General features: G+C 38.6%; 1 protein-coding gene across 6 annotated transcripts in view; it reads right to left on the reverse strand.

The window, feature by feature from the left end:
- ZNF148 (zinc finger protein 148) overlaps positions 1-25,842 on the reverse strand; it is a 129,896-nt gene that overhangs the window by 102,974 nt on the left and 1,080 nt on the right. The window contains exon 1 of one of the 6 annotated variants that reach the window (XM_089910615.1): positions 12,176-25,840. The exons of 3 other annotated variants lie outside the window; for them this stretch is intronic. The gene's annotated coding sequence lies outside the window, so the exon portion shown is untranslated. Of the gene's footprint in view, positions 1-11,863; positions 11,926-12,175; positions 25,841-25,842 lie in introns of those variants that run through there. 2 more of the 6 variants (XM_089910614.1, XM_089910613.1) reach the window with 2 other exon arrangements.

The following is a 25,842-nucleotide window of genomic DNA, read 5'->3' on the forward strand; positions in this document are numbered from 1 at the left end:
AGTACTTCACAGTTTACAAAGTGCTTTCAAGTGTCACATTTCACGGGACACGCCCTACACACACAATTACCTAGGCAGGTATTAGTGTTTGCCTCCATTCTATAGATGATGAAACTGAGGTTCCAGAGGTTAAGTACCCATGGTTACACAACACCTGTCATGGCAAAGACTTCAACCAGATCCTCTGCCTCCAAATAAATGTCTACTTTAACATAGCACAACCGGAAAGGTCATTCCCAAGTTAAAATATTGATACATTTAATGTTACTCTTAACAATATTCTAAGAATCAAAAATAAATAAATAAACATCTTTGAAGTAAGGATAAGATCAATGAACATAAACTTTGAAATTAAAATGCTATCTACAGTAATAGTTACCATGTAAATAAAAAATTAAATTCATCTGATTTTCATAACACAAAAATTATCCTACTGTAATAATAACTAAGGAAACCCTAGAAAAGATTATAGGAATACCCATTTGAAAATTAAAGTTTAACTATTTAAATTTTATTTTTAAGTGTCAATTCTTCATGAATAAAAACATGTTAATATATTATTAAAAACCAAAAACAACAAGAGGGAACTGGAATTATTACTTCTAATATGAAATATAATTACTCTCATTTAAAAACATGTAAATGGTCCATTAAAAAGCTCATTTTCTGACAATTTTACCTTATTCAATACTAGAGTCAGTCATTCTTATCTCCTCTAAAACACATGCCCAGAATCACATAAGGCACTAGACACAATGTAGAGGTGTGTCCACACATAAAAGAAATGATGTTTAATCTGATTAGAAATCTAAGATTTGCCATCAGAGTCAATCTGAGAGTACCTCAAGAAGTGGCTGCAAAGAAGCCCAGTGATTTCTCTGTAACTGCAGTAACTATATTAGTTTGAACAATTCATGTAATATGTGAGATTTTTAAAAAATAGTAGTAGGTGGGACTTCCCTGGCAGTCCAGTGGTTAAGACTCTGCTTCCACTGCAGGGAGGCACAGTTCGATCCCTGGTCAGGGAACTAAGATCCTGCATGCCACACGGGGCAGCCAAATAAACAGTAGTAGTTGATTTAACAAGTTAACCACATCATTTAGAAGCACTAGCTTCTACTAATGTAGAATAGACATTTTCTTATTTGGGCCCAATTTACTCTCAATTAGAAAACTAGGGAATGTAAAAAGCAGGACATTTTATCTTTCCTTTTCAACCTATGAATTAGAAACATATTAAACTGGCTGCATAATACAAGATTTTCCATATTTGTTTTGAAAAATATTTACTAATATTAAAATACTATTATATATTACTGGAATTATTAAATACCTTAAATACAAATTATCCATAAAATAAACACATCTTGAAGAAAATACCAGAATTCACAATTTCATTTTAATTAACTATACTACAAAATTCTGTTTACGTGACAGATGCCTAGTAAATTGCATGCATCTATTCCCTGGCACCCTCCTGAACTGGTTATGACTGACTTTCCAAAACCTTCCTAGGGGTCCAATACTGTGGGTTATAATTGAAGCAAACATTGTGCTTAAAAGTTCACAAAGCACATGGCCATAAACCATTATTTTCAAAGCTGAAACAACCCGCTGGGTAGAGATGACGCAGGTTCACAAAAAGTAAGGAATCTGAAATTCCAGCCTAGGTAAGATGGCATAGCTCTCTTTTTCCCTGCCCCTCTTCACTAAACACCATGTTAAACCAGGGGAATAACACCAGAGACAATTGAAAGAAAACTATGAAAACTGATAAGCAGGCAGCTTAACCAGTTTGGGACTCCAAGACTACAGAAACAGAAAAGCAGCAGAGTGTTTTATGTCCCCAGACCCAACAGAAGAAGGCAACCCAGACTGGCATTTCCTAAGGTAGGCCAGACAGTCACACTCCTCCCCCAAACTAAACAGGCGTCCCTCTACAATATCAAGCAAGGGAGATCAACTGGAAGCCCAGTCAACAACAAAGACCAGAAAGGGGAAGCAACTCTCCCATTGCCACATGACCTGAAACTCCTGTTTCCCACCTAGAAATACTGAGGCAAGTGGGCAGAACTCAGGGACCCAGCCAGTGCAAGCATCTCAGTTTGTGCCAAGACTCTCCCTCTCACCCAGAGACATGGGGACAGGGAAGAATTGGGGGTTTGAGATGGGTACCAGGAGGAGGATCCTACCACAATCCTCTCCCATTTAGAGACACCCAAAAGCCTGATAGGAGGCCATGTCTTCTATTCTCTCAGGCAGCATCAGTAAGGACCAGTGGGAGCCCCAAGAGGATCAGATAAACCAAGCCAACCACAAAGGCTCTGAAAATTAAACTGCCATTAGAACCAAAGTCATAAAAGTGGGCCAAGACCTGTACACTAAACCTAAACAGGGTGACCGCATGCTAAAATAAAAAATGTAAATAGGGACCAGAGCCTCCTAACGTAATATATAACACAGAAAATGACACAAGAAAATCCCAACATGAGTGATAATCAACCAAGGCCAATACAGAGATGAGTCAGATGTTGGAATTATTTGAACAGGATTTTTTTTTTTTGCGGCATGCAGGCCTCTCACTGTTGTGGCCTCTCCCGCTGTGGAGCACAGGCTCCGGATGCGTAGGCTCAGCGGCCACGGCTCACGGGCCCAGCTGCTCTGCGGCATGTGCGATCTTCCCAGACCGGGGCACAAACCCGTGTCCCCTTCATTGGCAGGCGGATTCTCAACCACTGCGCCACCAGGGAAGCCCTGAAAAGGATTTTAAAGCACCATAATAAAATGTCTCAACAATTAATTATAAGTTCTGAAACACGTGAAAAAAATGGAAAATCTCAGCAAAGAAACAGAAGTTATAAAAAAGAAGCAAAAGAAAATTACAGAACTAAAAAATACTATAACATGAAACTTTAAAACTTGCTGGATAGGCTCAATACAACCATGGAGATAACAGGGAAGAGAATCACTGAATTTGAGACAGAAAAATAGAATTAATCTAATGTGAAAAACAGAGAGAAAAAAGACTGAAAAAAAACCTAACAGAGTCTTAGGAACCTGTGGGCCAATAACAGAAGATCCAACATTCTTATCACTGGAGTCCCAGAAACAGAGGAGAAACAGAGAGGGGCTGAAACAGTATTTAAAGAAAAGATGGCAAAAACCTTCTCATATGTGACAAATACAAACCTTACAGATCCAAAAAACTAAGCAAACCCAAAACAGGATAAACCCAAAGAAATTTACACCAGGACACATCATAATTAAATGTTCAAAAATTAAAAACAAAGAAAAAACTTTGAAGGCAGCCAGACAAAAATTACCTATAATGGAACAACAACTGAAACGACACCAGATTTCTCATCTCAACCAAAGAGGCCAAAAAAAGTGGCAGCATATTTTCTGAATGCTAGAAAAAAAAAAAAAAAAAAGAACTGCCAACCAAGAATTCTATACCCAGTGAAACTATTCTTCAGGAATGTCTTAGTCTATTCAGGCTGCCATAACAAAACACCACAAAATGGATGGCTTACAAACAATAGAAATTTACTTCTCACAGTTCTTGGGGCTGGAAGTCCAAGATTAGGGTGCCAACATGGTCAGGCGAAGGCCCTCTTCCAGACTGCAGACTTTTGTCTGTATTCTTACATGGCAGAAAAGGGGCAAAAGAGCTCCCTCTTTTGTAACAACACTAATCCCATTCATGAGGGCTCTCCCCCATGACCTAACAACCTCCCAAAGGACACAACTCCCAATACCACCATATTGGGCATTAGGATTTCAACATTTACATTTTAGGAGAATTCATTCAGACCACAGCAAGGAACAAAGGAGAATTTTTAAAGCGTTCTCAAAAGAAGAAAAACTAAAAGACTATGTCACTAGCAACCCTACCCATAAAGACTGGCTGAAGAAAATTTTCCAAACAAGAAAAAGAATAGAGGGGCTTCCCTAGTGGTGCAGTGGTTGAGAGTCTGCATGCCAATGCAGGGGACAGAGGTTCAAGCCCTGGTCCAGGAAAATCCCACATGCCATGGAGCAACTAAGCCCGTGCACCGCAACTACTGAGCCCATGCGCCTAGAGCCCATGCTCCACAGCAAGAGGAGCTGCCACAATGAGAAGCCCACACACTGCAAAAAAGAGTAGTCCCGCTCGCCGCAACTAGGGAAAGCCTGCGCGCAGCAATGAAGCTCAACGCAGCCAAAAATAAATAAATAAAATAAGTAATTTTAAACATAAACAAATGTGTAAAAAAAGAAAAAGAATAGAAATACAAGTATACACAACAAGATATCTTTTCCATCATTAGTTTTCTAGATCATACTCACTGACAGAAACAAAAATTATACTACTACTGATACTTAAAACAATTATATTTAAAAGTCAAGAAGGTAAAAAGGTAAAAGAGAAGTAAAGCTTCCACACTTCAGTTGAATAGTAAAATACTGATACCAGGAGACTGTTATAAGTCATATATACATTAGGTAATAACTACAACAACCACTATGAAAACTATACCAAGACAGACTCAAAAACATTATAAATAAATCTTTTACAAATTATGAAAGACAGAATCCTAAAATATGTTCTAGTAATCTGCAGGAAGGCAAGAAAAGAGAAACAAAAAAATGAAAACCAGAGAAAATAAAACAAACAATAAAATGGCGATTTAAGTGCTAATATTTATCGATAATTACCTTAAATACAGATGGTCTAAACAGACGAATCAAGAAAGACTGGCAGAGTAGATTTTTGAAATGCCCCACTATATGCTGCTAACAAGAAATTCAGTAACGTACATCGAAAGTAAAAGAATGGAAAAGCTATGACAACTCTTTTTTTTTTCAGCAGAGAAACTGTATTAACACAACCAACCAAAAAGGTCAGCTTGATATATATAGAATATAACACCCAACGAAAGCAGAATACATATTTCTTTTCAAGCACCCATGGAACATTCATGAAGACAGATTATATCCTGGGCCATAAAACAAGCCTCAACAAATCTAAAACAACTGAAATAATACAAGAGGTACATTATCTGACAATAATGGACTCAAACTAGAAATCAGTAACAAAGACAACAGGAAAATTTGTGAACACAAAACAGTAAAGAACACTTTTTAAAAGCCCATGGGTCAAAGAGGAAATCTCAAAGAAAAAATTTAAATATATACATAAAAATGAATGAAAATAAAAACACAGCATGTCAAAATATGTGGGATGCAGCTAAACCAGTAGTTAGAAGGAAATTTATAGCACTAAATGCTTACATTAGAAAAGAGGAGGGGCTTCCCTGGTGGTCGAGTGGTAAAGAATCTGCCTTCCAGTGCAGGGGACGTGGGTTCGATCACTGGTTGGGGAACTAAAGATCCCATACCACAGGGCAACTAAAACCTGCTCACCACAACTACTGAGCCAAACTACAGAGGCCACGCGCCCTGGAGCCTGCACGCAACAACTACAGGGCCCATGTGCCCTGGAGCCCACACACCACAACTAGAGAGAGAAAACCCACACGCCACAACTTGAGAGAACCTGCACCGCAACGAAAGATCCCACGCACCTCAACAAAGACCTCGTTTGCCACAACTAAAACCCGATGCAGCCAAAAAAAAAAAAAAAAAGAAAACAAAAAATCTTAAAAAAAAGAAAAGAGGAAAGATCTCAAATCAATAACCTAATTACTTACCACAAGAAACTTTAAAAAAAAAGCAAACTATAAACCCAAAGCAAGCAGTAAAACAGAAACAATGAAGAGCAGAAATCAATGAAGTTAAAAATAGGAAAACAGAGAAAATCAATGAAGCAAAAATTTTAAAAGCCTCTAACATGACAAATAAAAATAAAAAGAGAGAAGACACAAATCACCAATATCAAGATTTTAATAGGGATATCACTAAGATTGCACAGCACTTAAAAAGATAATAAGGGAATACTACAAAAAAATTTATACTTTTAAATTGGACATTTAGAAGAAATGGACCAATTTATCAAAATCACATTACTAAAACTAAACCAAAATGAAACCAATAATCTAAATAGTTCTATAACCATGAACTGGTTATAGAATAAATGAACTGGTCTATGAAATGAATTCTTAGTTGACAAAGGGGCAAAAATAATTCAATGGAGGAAAGATAGCCTGTTCAACAAACAGTGCTGGAACAATTGGACATCCATATGCCAATGTTCCATAAAAGAAAATAAACCAAACTTTATCAAAATAAAAAACATGTGCCCTATGAAAAGATGCTCATTGTCACTAATGATTAGAGAAAAGCAAATCAAAACTACAATGAGGTACCACCTCACGCTAGTCAGAATGGCCATCATTAAAAACTCTACAAATAATAAATGCTGGAGAGGGTGTGGAGAAAAGGGAACCCTCTTACACTGTTAGTGGGAATGTAAATTGGTGCAGCCATTATAGAAAACAGTATGAAGTTTGCTCAAAAAATTAAAAATAGTTGCCATATGATCCAGCAATCCCACTCCAGCGCATATAACCAGACAGAACTATAATTTGGGGCTTCCCTGGTGGTGCAGTGGTTAAGAATCCACCTGCCAATGCAGGGGACATGGGTTCGAGCCCTGGTCCGGGAAGATCCCACATGCTGCAGAGCAACTAAGCCTGTGTGCCACAACTACTGAGCCTGCGCTCCAGAGCCCACGAGCCACAACTCCTGAAGCCTGGATGCCTAGAGCCCATGCTCTGCAACAAAAGAAGCCACTGCAATGAGAAGCCCGCACACCACAACGAAGAGTAGCCCCTGCTCACTGCAACTAGAGAAAGCCCACACACAGCAACAAAGACCCGATGCAGTCAAAAATAAATAATTAAAATAAATAAATTAAAAAACTATAATTTGAAAAGATTACATGCACCCCATGTTCATAGCAGCACTATTTACAAGAGCCAAGACATGGAAGCAACCTAAATGTCCATCGATAGATGAATGGATAAAGAAGATGTGATATATATACACAATGGAATACTACTCAGCCATAAAAAGAATGAAATAATGCCATTTACAGCAACATGGATGGACCCAGAGATTATCATACTAAGTGAAGTAAGTCAAAAAGAGAAAGACAAATATCATATGATATCACTTATATGTGGAATCTAAAATATTGAATACAACACAAATGAACATATCTACTAAACAGAAACAGCCCCACAGACATAAAAAACAGACTTGTGGTTGCCAAGGGGGAGTGAAAGTGGGGAAGGGGTGGACTGGGAGTTTGGGATTAGCAGATGCAAACTAGTATATATAGGATGGATAAACAACAAGGTCCTACTGTCTAGCACAGGGAACTATATTCAATAACCTGTGATAAACTATAATGGAAAAGAATATGAAAAAGTATATATATATATGTATAATTGGGTCACTCTGCTATACAGCGGAAATTAACACAACACTTAAATCAACTATACTTCAATATTTTTTTTAAACGTGCCCTGTGAAAGACCTTCTTAAGAAGATGTAGCTTATCATAGCTATAGGCTGAGAGAAAATGTCTGCAAACCATATATCTGACAAAGGTCTTGTATTTAAAATATATGAAGAACTCTCAAATCTCAAAAGTTAAAAAAAAAACATTCTGATTAAAAAATGAGCAAAAGACATGTACAGACAACAAATAAGTACACACACAGACGTTTAATATCATTAGAGAATGCAAATTAAAACTACAGTAAGATATCACTATACACCTATCAAAACGGCTAAAATAAATAGCAATAATAACAAATGCTGGCAAGGATGCAGAAAATCTCTTACATTGCTGATGGGAATGTAATATGATACACCACACTGAAAAACAGTTTAGAAATTTCTTATAAAACTAAACATGGGGGCTTCCCTGGTGGCGCAGTGGTTGGGCGTCCACCTGCCAATGCAGGGGACACGGGTTCAAGCCCTGGTCTGGGAAGATCCCACATGTTGCAGAGCAACTAAGCCCGTGAGCCACAACTACTGAGCCTGCGCTCCAGAGCCCATGAGCCACAACTCCTGAAGCCCACGCACCTGAAGCCCATGATCCGCAACAAGAGAAGCCATCACAATGAAAGGCCCACGCACCACAACGAAGAGCAGCCCCCACTCGCCGCAACTAGAGAAAGCCTGCACGCAGCAACAAGAACCCAACGCAGCCAAAAATAAATAAATAAAATAAAATAAAAAAAACATGGCCTCCCATTCAACCCAGGAAGCTCACTCTTGGGCATTTATCTCAGAGAACTATACATAAAATCCTGTACATGAATGTTCATAACCACTTTATTATTAATAGCAAAATACTGAATATACCAAAAGTCCTTCAACAGCTGAATGGTTAAACAAAGTATGTATTAATATACCATTATAAACCATTCTTGAAAAGACAAAACTATAGAGATGGAAAATATGTCACCAGGGGACAGGGAGGGATTTTGGGGTAGGGTGCAAATATAAAGGGTAGCAAGAGGGATTTTCTTTGTGGTGATGGAATAGTTCTGTATCTTCGCTGTTGCGGTAGTTACATGAATTTATACATAGGAGAAAATCACACAGAACTATAAACACACAAATGAATTAGGATTAAAAAATGGTGAGAACTGATTAAGTCTGGCAATTCAGATAACAGTAGTGTACTAATGTCAATTTCCTAATTTTGATGTCTTATTAGAGCTTTAGAAGATGTCACTATTGGGGGGAAGCTGGGTAAAGTATACACAGGACTCTACTATTTTTGCAACTTCCTTTGAGTCTATAATTATTTCAAAATAAAGTTGTTGCTGTTTTTTTAATTATGTGAGATGGGAAATAGAGGGCAGAGATACAGATGAAACAAGACTGTCCGTTAACTGCTAACTGTTGAGGCTAGGTCACTGGTATATAGAGGTTCATAATACTATTGTATTTTTCACCTTTTTAAATTTTTCATATTAAAAGGTTAACAGAAATATAACATGCTGCATATCAAAATATTAACAGCAGCTTCTTCCAGTTAGTGATTTTACTCTTTTTGCTAATATGCATTTTAAATTTTTTCTATAAAATAAATTTCTTATATAAAACAATTTTTGAAGAAATCTTTGCTCATATAGTCTTTTGTCCTACTTGTTTTTCTCATTTTTAAAAAGTAGCACCACAGAAAAAAATTTTAAAACTTAAAAAGAACTCCACTGATAGTTCTTTCTGACAATACAGCACGTAATTTGAAATACCCAATTTAAATCTAAATACCCAATTTATATTTCACCCAATTACATGTCACCTGAAAGTTCCAATATCTTTTTCTAAAATTAACCAAAAGGATCTTGATGGAATAGATTTACAATCAGCACAATAACGGACCATTATAGTGATCCTCACAAAACAGAACAGATGTCTTAAGTTCAAGACACCCTAAGACATTTTAACAATTCCAGTTGGGTTTGCATTTGCATGTTGCCTACAATATCATAATTAACTTCCAATTGTTTTGTTTTTAAATTGTATGTGGTCTTTTTTAATTTTTCTAACTTTTTTTTATAAAAGCAGATGCTGAAAAGGTTATAATGGTTACAAAACCATGCTAAAGAATTCAACAATGTGCGAATCTGAAAAAAGTAACAATAATTTAGTGGATACTGAGACTCCCATGATGCAATTTTTACAATTTTAGCTTGATTATTTAAATTTACCAAGCAAAAATGATAAAATACCATTTCCCTCAGTAATAATTAAAATTAGTTTTAATTAAATAAGTAAATTACAATTAAATTATAATAGAAATAACGAAACCTGAACTCCACGTTATCTGTAGGACCTCGGGGTAAGTCACAATCTCTCTAAAACTCTGGTTTCCTTATCTACATACTGAAAGAGTTATACTTGTGTTTTGTTGTTGTTGTTTTTGGTTTTGGCCTCGCCACACCGCTTGCCGGATACTAGTTCCCCAACCAGGGATCGAACCCGCTCCCCCGGCAGTGAAAGCACAGAGTCCTAACCACTGGACCGCCAGGAAAGAGTTATACTTGTTAATCTTCCAGCTCCAAAATCCTATGTACTGATGCTCTAAAATATACTTCCTAACCTTTTACCCATGATCATTCTAATGACAACTCCGAGAAAAGATTTATAACCGATGTGATAATACAGATGCCAATTACATTACAAATAACTTTCACAGGCAGAATATTACTCTCAACAATTAAATCGGGGCTTCTCAACATCAACACTACTAACTCTTTGCACTGGATGATTCTTTGTTGTGGGGGTTACCATGCGCATTGGAGGATGTTTAGCATCTACACACTAGATACCAACAGAATCCCCCCAGCGTGACAACCAAATACGTCTCCAGACATTGCCAAAACCACCTCTCGTGGAGAATCACTGTATTAGATTAAAAATTTCCAGAGTTCTTTGGAGATGGGAAGGAGGAAGAAGAGAAAATGTTTTTGTGACATAGGAGGAAAGGCATAAGAAAGGCTAGGAATGAACAAATTGTAGCTAATGTCGTGATAATAATGAAAATAGCAGTATATAAAGCAAAGGAGAAAATTCACAGGTATTCCATCTGTACCTTTGTAAACATCTTCAATAAAGAGGGCCAAAGGTTTTTTAATCAGAAATTAATGAAATTAACATAATTCCTCCTCTCCCTAGCTTTTGTGAGGAGGCTAAACATTCTCAAGTTACCAACTAACTTGTATTTCAGTGTATTCTTCAAACACTGAAAATACCCACACGAAAAACACATCCCCCCACAGTTAAATACAATAAGCATCTATCTGTTTTAATCAAATGTAAATGTGCTACAAAATGCCATGAAAAGTAACACTGAGGAATATCCTCAAGTCCTTTATGTGTTTAAATAAAGGCCAAAGACATTCAGTGTGGAGAAACTACATATATCTAAAGGCTACAACAGAGATTAAACGTTCACACATTCACTTTCTGACTCTTCTAATACTCACTACAAAATCAACTCAGCCATATTTTCCACCAAACAGACAAATACCCAGTTTCCTTAGTCTATTCTTGGATAGGTCACCAGACTGGGAATAAGAGACCCAGAGTCTATTCCCAGCTGCAAACAGACTGGTAATCTCAAGCAAATTATTCACTCAGGTTAAGGTTCTACACCCATTTCACGCTGACAATACTGAAAATCTGCCCAGAAACAAGCACCGAGAAACCCAGGACTTCCTTCTGCACCCAAAGGATAACTGCAAACGTATTTTTAGATTTCTTAAATCTAAAAATCTGAATAGGATTTTATTTATAGCAACATTTAACATACTTGAAATTTCAAAACTGTGTGGTGCCTTTACCAACTGCCCTTCATAAAATTAATAAGAAACGCTGTTTTTAATCACGCTATGCCCAATTGTGTAAAACTCTATATGCAAACTACACAAATCATAATTATGTATAACAAAAAAAGCTGTTTTTAATTCAAGCTCTTGGGAAGGGCTTAGCTTCTGCATTCCCTAACTACCTAGTTTTTAGTCTACTACACAAGTAGCTCTTTCCTGGCACTGTAATCCGTGCTTCACAGTCTGGAGAGCCAAAGTTTGCCCTTACAGACTAATTCTGGAAAGGCCTTAGGACTGTTCCTACCACTAAACATGCAGGTTTTAGTAGCGCCAACATACGGATACAAGCGTACATTTTCTGCTCTTGATACCAAGTAAAAAAACTGTCTAGTAGACCCAAGTTACCCGTCTGACCTTTTCGCACACCATAAAACTGTAAACACAATACAGTCCAATATAAGATTTGAAAAAAACAGGGTCAGGACGGAAAGGAGGGTGTCAATTAACGTCCGTCGGCTCCTGCTGTCAGGCAGACACTTGTTAGCTGCCGAGAAGCCACTCACAAAGTTTGCCATCTCGCTGGGGGAACCGGCCCCGACCGCGCCGCGGGCCCCGACCCGGAAGACGGGTGTCTGGAAGGCCCCACCGCCCGCCGTGGCCCGGGCGCGCCAGCCACCTCGGCAGGAAAAACCCCAGCTTCTCGGCGCTCCTCCGCCGCCTCCCTGCACACAGGCGCACTCACGCACGCACGCGCGCGCACACACACACGTACACACAACAAAAGGAAGCCGTGCGAGCCGCGTGCGGAGGTTTGCTCGGGCGCTCATGGAAGCCCCTCCTCCCGGCCCCCATCGCGCCGCGCGGGGCCTGCTCACTTGCTGGAACGCCCCCCGAGGGCCCGTGGGTGCACGGATTCCCGAGGCCCGCGGCCCACCGGACCGACCTCGCCCGGCTCGGCTCTGCTCGGCCGCGCTCGCAGGCAGCTGCGGCTGCTCTGGGCCCACCACCCGCTCAGCTCCGCCCGCCGCCGAGCCGAGCGCCGGCAAAATCCCGCCCGGGAGGGCCTGGTCTCCCAACCGGAGGGCTCCCTACTTGCCGGGTTTCTCAGGAAATAAAACTATTACACTTAATTATCCTTGGTAAAATTCCTCCCTACGTACCGTGGGACATGTAAGGCCCTTTCCTTACCGAACCACTATCAAAAGTAGTATCCAACAGAACACTTCTTACAATAAGAAATCTCTTTCAGTAACCTCTTCTTTAATCCTTCCTCTTCCTCTTACTTTTCTACACCTTAGTTTACTCATTTGTTTTCTCTTGCCTTCCTGTTTTCAACCTATGAGCCACATTTTCCCAAAAGAATAATCTTCCCTAAACCGTCTTTCCAATTTTACCCCTTTGAAATTTACTTTTCTAATAGTAACAAGCTTTCTCGTAAATCCCTTCCATTACACCTCCCACTTTATACAAAACCTCTCCACAAGTAACTTCTATCATTTTATCAGCATCTACCAAATCAATTCATAAATAACTTTCTCAAATACTGCATTTTTTGTTGGTTCCTACATTCCCTCAAAGCTAACACTCTCCAACTTAACACACAAATTTGCTCCAAATTGCCCTCAAATTTTGTGAACCTATTCCAGAGGCCACCAAAGTCACTGAAAAATCTATTTCCTAAACATACCCCAATAACTTAATGATCTTTCCAAATATTCTCTACCAATTCATTTGAATCACTGGTAACAAGACTACCATACATTTCCCCAAAGACTCTAATTACAGAACCTAATCAGATTAACACATTATCTCTACCATTATATGTATCTACACATGCAGGTGTATATGTATGTGTTGACAAGTATATAGGGGACCCTGCAAAACATCAAGTGTGTATTTCATTCTAATCCCTTATATATTGGCTCCTCTCAAATTTACAAGGTAAACTCCTTCACACCAACCAAGATTTTCAGGCATCCATCCCCCGTCTTGTGAAGTCATTTATCTATGCTAAATTAATGTATCATTTTAAAACATAATGTCTCCACTTCTACAATAATCATTCCTCACACCTTCCTTAAGATATCCATCATTAGTCTAACCCACACAATCCACTCAAATATTCAGAATATCTCCCACTCACCAAGGCCTAGCTATGTCTAAGGCAGGTCCCAGAAACAATTCTAGACTATTGGCAGATTACAGCAAAGTTGTGAACTGAATAAAGCGACATCCTTGGGCTGTCTCAGGCCTTCAAAGCTCTGGGTGGTCTCCATAGGTCCTTCATTATTAAATTTGGTGATTGACTAAATGTAGAAATAAAGGAAGAGGAAAAAAACAAAAAAGATGAATGACCCAGGGCTAGATTTTGGAACTAATTCTGAAGCAAAGCTGCAATAGGATGGAAAACCAATACTATATATTTTGTGCTTTGTCGTATTTTTCTCACTGCCACTAAATAAGCTCTCTCTCAGAAACGTGAAAGAACATCAAAAACCCTGATCTGAACAGGGAGGGTCATAAAGTATTATTTGCTCAGAGGTCGAAAGAGTTCATTTATCATGTGAAGAATATAATGCAAATACTAAGGATTTGAAGCATACAGTATTTTTCCCTTAATGGTTTAAAATGCCAGTTGCTGGGACCACAGCGAGGCACTAATAGAGAATCTCTAAAAGCAGTTAGGTAAGTACTTGAGAGTCAAGTCTTTGATAGTACAAGGGAAAGGTTGCCAGAAGACAAAGTCTGACAAAAATCAATGCTACTATGTAACTGGACAAGCAAAAGTTTGATAGCAGAGACACAAGCCAATGGATAAGAGGCCTGGTTTAGGTCTTAAACACCATCAATGGAAGATGATGAAGGTTTCAAGCCCTGAGGTGATAATGCTGAAGATTTAAAACAAAACAGGGACTTTCCTGGTGACACAGTGGTTAAGAATCCGCCTGCCAACGCAGGGGACACAGGTTCGAGCCCTGGTCTGGTAAGATCCCACATGCCATGGAGCAACTAAGCCTGTGCGCCACAACTACTGAGCCTGCACTCTAGAGCCTGTGCTCTGCAACAAGAGAAGCCACTGCAGTGAGAAGCCTGCGTACCACAAGGAAGAGTAGCCCCTGCTCGCTGCAACTAGAGAAAGCCCGCACGCAGCGACAAAGACCCAACACAGCCAAAAATGAATAAATTAATTAAAAAGAATAAAATAAAACAAAACAAAAAAAGAAGCAATGTTTAAGTTTTAGCCATATTTTGGTTTTGGAATTGGCATGACAGCTCCTTTAGAAATGTTCAATAAATGATAAATAACTAGGAATAAGAAAGAATAATTAGAACCATATAGCTATACAGATAATAAATGAAATGAAAAAACAGAGCAGGCCACCCTCCTAAGAACACTAAGAAATATATGAGATAAAAGTCATAGCCAAAAAAAAAAAAAAAAAGAAAAAAAACTATAGAAGCCATTTTAGATCCCTTAGGACACCTCCTTTTACCATCCACCCCATTCTTTCCACTTTTTACCTGAACCTCTTTACATATACAAATTAACACCACACAATTTTTGCAAACAAAGTTTGATGTGGTTTTGAGGCACTCAAGTAGAGATCAAAGATCTTAATGTTTCTATCATTCATGTTATTTTTTTAAAAAGTTATGCATGACATACTATCACCTTTATAATAACATCAAGGATAGCAAGGATTGTCCTTACATGCACAGAGATGGAATAGGGTCCTGGCATTGTTTCCTAGGTAGCATTATGTTTTCTCCATATTTTCTCTGTTACAAGCTACTCACTGTCCTCTTCAGCTTACTCTTATTCCTATTCAGGGCAACTCCAACCTCCTCATTCATTTCTATCCATTTACTAGCTCCTATCAGCTTATCCATGTTCTATGTCAACAAACTACCCCGTGTCTTTTGCCTTTTATATTAGTACACCTCCACCTCACCATTTTTTTTCTTTCATTGTCTCATTTCTAATCCACGAATATCTCTCAGTTGAATTTATCTCGGTATACTACACATGAATGGAAATGATTCTGCAAGTATAATTTATTTATAAAAAATGTAAAGAACTGGTGAATGTAACAAATCCATCTTTTTATCTCCATCACCATGCCACAACAACAATTCAGATCACTATCATCTCTTGTCTGGATACCTCCTCATTTTATCTCAAGCTTGGCTTTTCCTGAACAATCTGCTTCTCAGGACTTAGCTATCCATTCTCCTACTCCTTCAGCTTGATAAAAGCACCAACTGCTTCTTCTTGTTCCACAAGGCCACTCCCGCTGCTCTTCTATCACTAAAAAATCTCTTTGCAGTTCACATTACTCAAACCATTCCATCTGCAACACCTACCAGGTTCCAGAATCCTTCCCACATTCTTTCCCCAAAGACTTCAATTCTACTTTGTCCCATATTCAGCCATTGTCCTCAGTGACTGAGGTGCTGAAGAACTGCACGCTGACCTTCCTAAACTCCTAAAACCTTCATCTGCACTTCAGCCACCCACACATATATACTGAAAACAGATCATCAACTGGAAGTGCTGTACCACTAGGATTGTAACTTCAGAGATCTTTTTTTTTTTTTTAACCACAACTACTTTATTTTCTAGGTCTACACCTGCTCTTCACCTCCTTCTGGCTTCACTTATCTCCCTACACAGTTTAAATCTGTCCATCAGCCATTTTAATACTGCCCTCTCCAGAATATCATGACGTCCCATTTACATTCACCGTGCATCTCCCCAAAGAGAGACAACCTTCACCATCTGTTTTTTCCCCACCCACACACTAGGTGTTAAGTGCCACCAGAAACCTATGAAATCTTCTACAACTGACTTATTCTAAATACAACTCTCCATCTCATTGACTAATCCAAATCAGTTTCATATTTAAGTTCTTAATCTCATCAAACACTTGATCTCTTCCATAAAATTCCCTCAGATCACAACTTCTCCACCTGTAATCAAATCTTCTTTATAGCTTCTAAAATGCTGTATCTTTTCATCCGTTACTTCTTGCCTTCAGTTTCGGAAAAAGAGTTGTTCCTCCTTCCTAAAATAAATTTAATACAGTTCCTATAGCCAATGCTTCCATATTCTCCCAACCCACTTAGCCCTTTAACCCTATGCACTCTGGTCTCCAAATTGCTCTCTTGAAGACCAAAAAACAATTCCATGACCAAATCCTATGACCCCAACACCCAAGTTCTTATCCTCTCTTTGGCAATGACACTTGGACTACCTCCTTTGATTTACATCACTGTAACACATGATTCTACTCTGGTCTCTGTAGTTGCTTCTTCTCTCTCCAGTGATTTCTAGTCCTCTTCTTAGCGCAAAGAGTGGGTATTTTTCCCAAGTTCTGTCCTGGAGCTATCTCCAATTCTCTCCCCCTCAGGGTTTCATCCCTTACCCTGGTTCTACATTTTCTATCCTCATACGGATATCTTCCCCCCCAGCTCCCCAAAATAATTTTTAAACCATCGCCTTCTGCTACAATCTAATTTATTCCCGAGAAATTAGAATATATAATTATTGCTTTTACACTAAATTCTTCAATTATTGCTTCAATTAACACCTCAATCATTAATCCAGATAATTTTACAGCCATCAGCGCCCTACCAAACCCAGAATTAGTAGCTTCAATTACCGACTCTATGTACACATTCCCAAATCTCCACTGGAACTCTTTCCTCAGCCGAAGCCAATATTTTTAACTCTAGCTAGATAACTCTCCTTAGATACTTCCACTGGTGCCTCACATACTGGGCAATGTGTCTTAAAACCAAAGTAGCCATTCTTCCCCACCAAAATGGTTCTGCTAATGGATCCAATAATTTCTTTTAACAGCACCACCATTCTCACAGTCATCCAAACTAAATGTCCTGGAGTTTCCCTTAACTTTTCTTTTTCTCTTTTTCTTCACTGTTTCCCAAAAGCCCATTTGCCATCAAATCCTTCAATTCTTTCTTTGAACTATTTCTTACATCAATCCCTTTCCTTTTATTCCCACTACCACTATCCCAACTTAGATTCTCAACACTTCACACTTCTGTCATAGTCTTCTAGTTACTAGGTTCTCCTCATTGCAAAAAACAGAGAAAAAAACAAAACAGGTCACCAGATTAGTATTCTTAAATGCACTCAGAAATCATCAGTGGCTCTCCACTACATACTGAGTCAAGTTAAAACTCTTTATATTTCCAAAAAGTAGAAACTACTCAATTTTCCAACAATCATGGAATAGATAAATACATTGTGGTATATTCACATAACGAACCCCACAGAGCAATGAAAAAGAATGAACTACTGCTGCACATATCATGGATGAATTTCACAGACATATGGTGAGCACAGGAAACCAGACACAGAAGTATGATTCCACTAAAATGAAATTCAAAAACGGACAAAACTACTCTGTGTGATAGAGGTCAGAATAGTAGTTACTTTTGTTTGAAGGAGAGATCACCTTGGAGGGGACACATGAGGAAACCTTCTGGGATGTTGGGAATGTTCTTTGTATTGAACTGGGTGGTGATTACATCAATGTAAAGCTAAAAGAAAAAATTAACCTGTACTCTTAAGATTTGAGCATTCTTTTTTTTTTTAATTTTTATTTTATTTTTTATACAGCAGGTTCTTATTAGTTATCTATTTTATACATATTAGTGTATATATGTCGATCCCAATCTCCCAATTCATCACACCACCACCACCACCCCACCCCCTCCGCTTTCCCCCCTTGGAGAGCATTCTATATAAGTTATTTCTCAACAGATTTTTAAAAACCAGTTTGGTCTGGATTTTTAGATGTCTACTTTACAGCTTTATTTTCTCTTCCATTCATCAACATGAACCCTAAATTACAGCTAATGTAGACCACCAATCCCTCAGCATATCCAGAATTTTTCTCACTGTCACTCATATCACTCCTTCCTCTTGGAATGCCAACCCTCATCATGCCTACTATAATCCTATTTATCCTTTAAGCTCTAAGCTACGTACCAATTCATCCACAAAGTTGAACCTGCCATAGTACTTCTGTCATAGACATATGTGTACACATTTTTGTCCCTGGATAAGCTCCTGAAGAATATGAACATGTTTATGTCATATATAAATGTGTATCCTTCACACTGCCTACCACAGAACCTCGCACACAGTAAGTATACAAAAATATTTCCTGAATTAATAAATCCTGGCAGACCATCAAAAGCACCCTCCAACCTAAACCCTCCTTCTCAAACCTATCTATTGCTGTCTTCACTCACAATGCGTTCCTCACCTTACATATTTAATCATTCAGCAAACAACTGCGGACCTACTACATGCAAGAAAGTGTAACTATCTATTCTAATCTACCCTACCAAACTACCCAAAGATGTAACCCAATTTCAGTCGCTGCCTTTTGACTCTTTCCCCAACTCTAATTTTCTAGTCATCTTCCCCTCCTCTCTCCATCCAGTCACATCCCAACCCCTCATTTCTAATCCTCCTGCTATCAAACTAATTCAAGCCCTTCTTAGTTTCTCCTGTAGCCTCCTAACTGGGCTTCTCACCTGCAAATACTCTACCACCACACTGCCCGCAATCTATCCTGTATGGTATAGCTATCGTCAGATTAAGGTATCTAATATACAGTCCTTGACTCAATTCTCTACTCAAAAAAAGTTCAGTAGCTCTACACGTGCTTTAAATCCTAGACTAACATAGTTTAATCCTCACAGCAACCCTTGCCAGAAGGTATAATGATTATCAATTTCCTGATGAGAAAACTGAGGCTCAGGAAGGAAGTAATTCTCTCCATAATCATAGTGGAGGTAAACAGAAGGGACAAAACTAAAACCCAGCTTGTTTGCTTACCAAGCACAACACTATGTCACATCAAATACAAACTACTCAGCTTAGCTTTCAAGGCCATCCATTTTCAACCCAACCCCAACTGAGCCTTCCTATCTTTTATCAAAGTATGCCCTATTCATGAACTCTGTGTTCCAAACTACAGGTTATGATCAATTATTTAGTTCATCATGAAATCAGTTTAATGAGTGACAGCCATCTTTTCTTTTTTTCTTTTTAGCCAAACAGAATAATAGAAAACATAGAGTGCATCCAACATGGTAAGGACAGTTATTGTTATTGAAACCTTTTGTTTTATACATATACACAAACATTCATACATGCCTACGTTAGGTCAAGATATGACATGTTTTCCTTACTGTGGATCACAGTAAAAAAAATTAAAACCAAAAAAAAAAAATTAAAACCAACTCACTATTCCTCACATCTCCTTGGCTTCTCGCCTCCATGCTTTTGCTTTTGCTAATCCCTTGGGTTGGAATGCTTTCTAATAATTTCTGCCAGTCAGAATCCTGTCCATCCCTTCAAAGACTAGCTAAAATGCCACTTCCATGCTACTAAATGCAGTCCCAGGTTTTCCCCTAATCAAATGTTTTTTCCCACCTTTTAACTTAAGTAACATTATTTTTCTCATAATACATTTGTGATCATAGTGTAGTTATTTGTGCTCAAGTCCAGCCCCTCTATTAGAATATAAATCCCAAAGGATGTATCCCTGATTGCATCTAACAGTGCTTGTGCATATAACAAATGTGCATTACCTGTTAACTAAAAAAACTCATCCTATTATTTTCTGAAACCTCAGTTATAAATCAACATCATAAATAATTTCCACTACATTCCAAACTTCTGAAACTCTCATCCTTCAAACAGTCTTACCATCTTCCTCCCAAAATTAGCCATTTCCAATAATCCTCTACCTTCAATCTTCCCTTGCTTTCCTCTAATCATAACCTGTCATATATCAATAACCTTTTTCTTCTTTCAGAATCATACTTTCCATCAAATAACACCTTTTCTTCTCCAATGCTTATCTTGCACTTTATTCTTAGTTCTCTAACATCCATAATGATAGGTCTTATACTCTTTAAACAGATATTTCTTTCATTTTCTCTTCAACTAGACTTCAGTTATTTCAATTCATTTATGGTATACATATTTTTGTCAGCCCCATTAAACCCTTTGTAGAAAAAGGTAGGTTATGAATAAATAAACTGAAACAAACAAAACATATAGATAATTTAGATAAATTACCTCAGATACTTTCTCATTCATTCATTTATTTATTCAACAAGCATGTGTCTACTGGACACATGTCCTCAATTCTCTTGTCTATTCTATCCTGTAATTCAGAAAGCAACTTTGAGAAAAGCATGCAGGAAACAGAGCCGAGCTGACTCATACTCTTCACTCACAGAGACCAAGTCATTTGTGGGGTACAGGCTCAAAAAAGGAAAAACTACAAGTTATACTAGACATAGATGGAAATAGAGCTGCCCCCCGCCACCAGTTGTTTCAGGGGGCTCAAAATCTACCCAGCAAAGGTGAATTTGAAAAGGAACCAACCAGTAGGAGTAGCTAAAATGAAATAGGCAGAAAGCCTTCAGACAAAAATAGATCCAGAGTCTAGGTTCATTCTAGGGCTGCAAGAGAAATTTGGAGCAATTTAGTTCCTCTCCTGAGATCCCTAAGAAATCCTTTCAAATATCCAGCTAAAGTACGGTACACTTAAATCCTTTCCCCAAACCTTAGCCAATACTCATTTCTCCATTCTCTGAACTCCTATAGCACTTACTGTCTGTAAAACTCATGTGGGAACTTAATCATAAACTACCTTGTTCACAGTAATGAACTGTTAACAGAGACAGAATTTATTTACATATTAAAATCAGTGTGGTCCTCTTTAAAATAGTTACCTTGAGAGGCTACCACTTATTTATTCACTCCATCTACCCAACCATCTGATGCATTTAACCAAAATTCATCTAGTACGTAACTAACTACATGTGAAGCTATTGCCACTGTTCAAAATATTTCCAAATTCCTCTTTGGGAGCACTTTCCAAAGTTAGTTAATAAGTCAATCAAGAAAATAATCCCGGGCTTCCCTGGTGGCACAGTGGTTGAGAATCCGCCTGCCAATGCAGAGGACATGGGTTCAAGCCCTGGTCCGGGAAGATCCCACATGCCGTGGAGCAACTAAGCCCACGCACCACAACTACTGAGCCTGCACTCTAGAGCCTGTGTGCCACAACTACTGAGCCTGTGCTCTAGAGCCCGTGTGCCACAACTACTGAGCCTGCACTCTAGAGCCCGTGAGCCACAACTACAGAAGCCCGCGCACCTAGAGCCCGTACTCTGCAATAAGAGAAGCCACTGCAGTGAGAAGCCTGTGCACCGCGACGAAGAGTAGCCCCCGCTCGCCACAACTAGAGAAAGCCTGCACACAGCAACGAAGACCCAATGCAGCCAAAAATAAATAATTAATTAATTAAAAAAAAAAATCATCCCCATTTCTGTGACTAACTAAATTTAAACCAAAACTATTCTTTATTCATGTTACTTGATACTGACAGATCTTCAACATTTCTAAAAATCACATCTTTCAAACTAAAAAGATTTGTCACCAATGAGACCATTCAGAATAACATTATGCCTTGCATTACTTGTAACTGTGCCATCCTAGAGGGATTATGAACTCCTAGAGAATAGGGACCATGTTTTACTCACCTTTATAGACTCCCTCCCCTCAAGAGCACACAATAGGTACTCAATATATAAGTAAACTGTATATAATGTGCTAGACGATAAATCAGAAAAGGTGTTCGAAAAATGTTTTGAACACTAGTACTGAAAGTGACTACCAAAATACAAAAACCCTCATTTGGAGGTACTGTACACTTTTGATACTTGTTTTAAAAAATCAATTTTCTGAAAGAACTGAGGATTGTGGGAGAGAATGGAGGATTGTGGGAGAGATGGGAGGAATGTGGGAGAGAAACAACTGTGGGAGGGAAAGAACTGTGGAATATAATAGGGAATTTGGAGAAAGATGGGTAATTTTGTAAAAGAAGGGGTAATTTTGTGAAAGAAGGGGTAATTGTGATAGAGTGGCAAGAAAGGGAATTTTGGGATACATGCGGAATTGTAAGAGATGCAGATTCTGGGAGGAAAAAGAATAGTGGAAGGGACAGGGAATTTTAGGAAAGAATGGAGAATTGTGGGGAAAACGCAGACTGTGGGAGAGCCAGGGAACTGTGGGAAAAAAGAAAAAAATCAATTTTCTGAAATCTTACACTGTTATAGAATTACTTCACAAATGTCTTTCTCTCCCTAAAAGAATAAAAATACCGTAAGTTCCTTGAGGGAAGAAACTTCATCTAACACTTTTTTATTATTCTAAAAACAAATTAAATCAGACAGATTCTTAAAACAGCTAAAGATCTCTAAACAGTCATTTAGGCCTAAGGTAAGAAAATCCAAATTAAACCAGCCCCCAGCTCCAGACCAGATTTACTCAGATTAAACTAGCCTCAGATTAGAAGAGAACCTTTGGTCCCACCCATTAGGTGTTTCTGCAGGATAGTTCCAGTTCCATTCTAATCCATTCTGCCTTCCCTTATATCTAAAGGCCTTCCCCAGTCAGATATCCCTTTGTCCTTCACTATCTCAAATACATACATACACACACACACACACACACACAATTTTGTCTGCAATACCTCCATAGTGCTCAGCAATTTCACACAGTCCCACCACCATCAGTAATGGTGAACACTACTTTCTATCAAGCATTCAACAAGTACTTACTAAGCACTTAAGAATCAAGCTGGGACTTCCCCGGTGGCGCAGTGGTTAAGAATCTGCCTGCCAATGCAGGGGACACGGGTTCGATCTCTGGTCCAGGAAGATCCCACATGCCACGGAGCAACTAAGCCCGTGCGCCACAACTACTGAGCCCATGTGCCACAACTACTGAAGCCCATGAGCCTAGAGCCCACGCTCCGCAACAAGAGGAGCCATCACAATGAGAGAGGCTGAGCACCACAAGGAAGAGTAGTCCCCGCTCGCCACAACTATAGAAAGCCCACACGCAGCAACAAAGACCCAACACAGCCAAAAATTAATTAATTAATTGATTGAAAAAAAAAACAAGCTGTTGTGAGTTTCCCCAGAGATTAAGGAAAGTCTCAGCTCTAGAGCAGGTTACAATCTAGCTACCATTTGTAAAACAAAGAGAAATAATTCTCATAAACTAATACAAGATTTAGCACTATATAATCAACATGCGAATGCTGTTCTTATTCAAAGTAAGGAAGATTCTCAAGAGGTGGGGTTACTTAAACAAGACTCTTGAAAAGAGGAGCAACATCTTTCTTTCTATACTCCCAATATCTGTCACCCTGACTCAGGGACGTTGCACCTCATACCAAATTTCAAAAACCAATATTTTATGAATCTATCATAATACATGAGCAGCATGCTCTTTTCCACCATATTCCCAACTTATTAGTGACTTAAATATGCTAATTTCCTTAAAGACTGCCACAAATCTGTCTCACCACTGTAAAAATCTCCTTCACAGTCAACCATATCCAAATGTCCTCAGAATTCTTTACCTTTTCTTCAGCCTCCCACAAAATTATCACCATCTCCATCATACCGTCCCTCATCCTTCTCTCCCTCTTATCAAATTTCCCCATCCCTCCCTCTCTCCTCCACAAAGAAGAAACACATATTCATACCAATCCATTCCTTCCTTAACGTAAGAATTGCCACAGAAGCCTGGAAAGAACAATCAAGGATCATTTTAATCCATTCCCAGATTCCCCACACTAAAACTCTCCTGAAGACTGTCAAAGAATTCTGCACAGTTGACCTGGTAACTACTTCCAAGATGAACAACTATCACTGCCAAGCAACTTCTCATCTCTAACCAGCGACACTTACGCTGCAAAGATGCTATTTCCTACAACCTAGTCTTTCCTAAAGGTCCATCCATCAAACTTCCCTTAATCATATCACCCAGTTTTTCCAGTCTAATTTTAAATGTTTTTCTTTAAGAATATTAAAGATATAAAGACATCAAATTAAAAAGCTAAAATAGTAACTATCAAAGTTTGAAAAGGAGAAAAGGTATAATGACAGTGACACAAATCCTTTCCACTCATAGTAAGAAGTCTCTTGACTCCTTTTTTAACATCATTTTGATCAATCAAGAAATGAGTACATGCATATTACTTGGAGACCTAGAGGAAAGCATGATAAGAATTATAAAAATTAATGATTAAAAGTAGTCTCTGGAAAGTGGGACTGCAATGGACAGGTGAGACAGGGGTTATTGCTTTTCATTATAAGCTCCCTCAGGACAATTTTTTAAATTACGTACATGTATTCTTTCATATAATTTAAAGGAGAGAAAAATAATGATATACTTTATTTAAATCCATTAAACTTACAAAAATTAAAAGAACTGATAATATACAGTGCCAAAGAGGGGGAGGAAAACAGACCTCTTCATACTATGATGACAATAAAAATGGGTACATGCTACTATGTAATATATTGAAGCCCTTAAAAAGAACGAATAACTCCAAATGTACTGACATGGAAAGTTTTCCAAATCTTTTAAAAATAATCCTGGATTATTTCTATAAGAAAAATTTTAATAAAAGCCCCTATGTATTCAAATGCTAAATTATTCTCCTTTAGAGTTATTTGCTGAAAGAATGAATGACTGAATTTTCCCATCCCTCCCCCAAATTTCTGTCTTCGCCTTTAATCCCTCCACCCTCTATATCCATAAAAGGGTTTTTCATACTACCCTCTCTTCAGTTTAATTAATTAACATAACAACGTGATGTTTATATAGTCTTTCTTAATAATATAAAAGGTGCCTAATTTTCAGATACATTTTAAGGGTATGGTTCTAGCCCAGAGTTCCCTCTTCAAAATCCAGTCTGGTGTGAGCTCAGCAAACCCAACAGCCTGGGTACATTTCCTGATAGGGAAATGCTAGTACTCCCTCCAACCTGGCTCTAGAATCATCCAGTCTCTTCAGGTTCTCCTAGACCTCAAAACAACCAGTCCTGACCTCCTTGCAACTTAAGACCAAAACAGATATCCTAATCCTCCATTCTGCAGGCCCACACTTTGTAGGCTGATGTATTTTCTTCAATACCACCATGCCTCAGTGAGAGTATCCATTCAGGAACAGCGAATGGCAAAAGATCTCCCACCAGCCCCAGGGTTATGGAACCAATCCAGTCAGTTAGACTAATCTGAGCTACAAATCGAGTCTCCAAAGAAGGGCCACCAAGCATGGATTCTCCCCACCATTAATTATAACCCTGTGTACTGCAACCCAAGCTGCATAATATGGCAACAGTTCTCTTGGACCAGATAAGCTGGGCAGTGAAGAAAACCGCCAAGTCAAGTAATTTCCATTCCAGCATCTGCCAGCATAGAGTTCACCCAGCCTCTGGTAAGTGATAATATTTCAAAATTGCTAAAATCTAAACTCCATGGCCTAGAGAATCCCTGTAGGCCAGGCATTTTCTTAAGGTCTGCTTTAGAGATTCTCATATTCACTCGTGCAGGTCTAAAATGTCTCAGACCAAACGACAGCCTAAGGTCTAATTATCAGTGACCCCAACCACTGCCGGTACCC

This window comes from Delphinapterus leucas, chromosome 4, assembly GCF_059928025.1.
Source record: "Delphinapterus leucas isolate spDelLeu-1000000601 "Yukka" chromosome 4, BTC_Dleu_Yukka2, whole genome shotgun sequence".
Lineage (NCBI taxonomy): Eukaryota > Metazoa > Chordata > Mammalia > Artiodactyla > Monodontidae > Delphinapterus > Delphinapterus leucas.